Here is a 378-nt window from a genome sequence, read left to right on the forward strand (position 1 = left end):
CCCCTCCCCCTCCGCTCCCGGTTGGCGCCGCCAGGTGCCCTGGTGCCCCGGGGCGAGGAGGACTTCGGTGACCCTGGGATGCCCCTCAGGGGACGGGAACACCCACTGGGATCCTGGAGGCGAAGCCTGGGTCCTGGTTGGTGCTAGGGACAGGGCGCGCGAAGCGGGATCGGAGCATTTCAGCCCCGCACAGCAACGTGCTTCGACCTCTGCATCTTTGCAAAGGCGCTTGGGGAGCGAGGCAGGTGCTGGCGAGACACGCCAAGGGAGAGCTCCGTTTTGAAAGATTGCATGTGTCTATAAATTTATCCATTTCGCTCAGGTTGTCCAATTTGTTGGTGTATAGTTGTTCATAGTATTTTCTTACATTTCTTTGTA

This window comes from Myotis davidii, unplaced genomic scaffold (assembly GCF_000327345.1).
Source record: "Myotis davidii unplaced genomic scaffold, ASM32734v1 scaffold125, whole genome shotgun sequence".
In the NCBI taxonomy this organism is placed as follows: Eukaryota; Metazoa; Chordata; class Mammalia; order Chiroptera; family Vespertilionidae; genus Myotis; species Myotis davidii.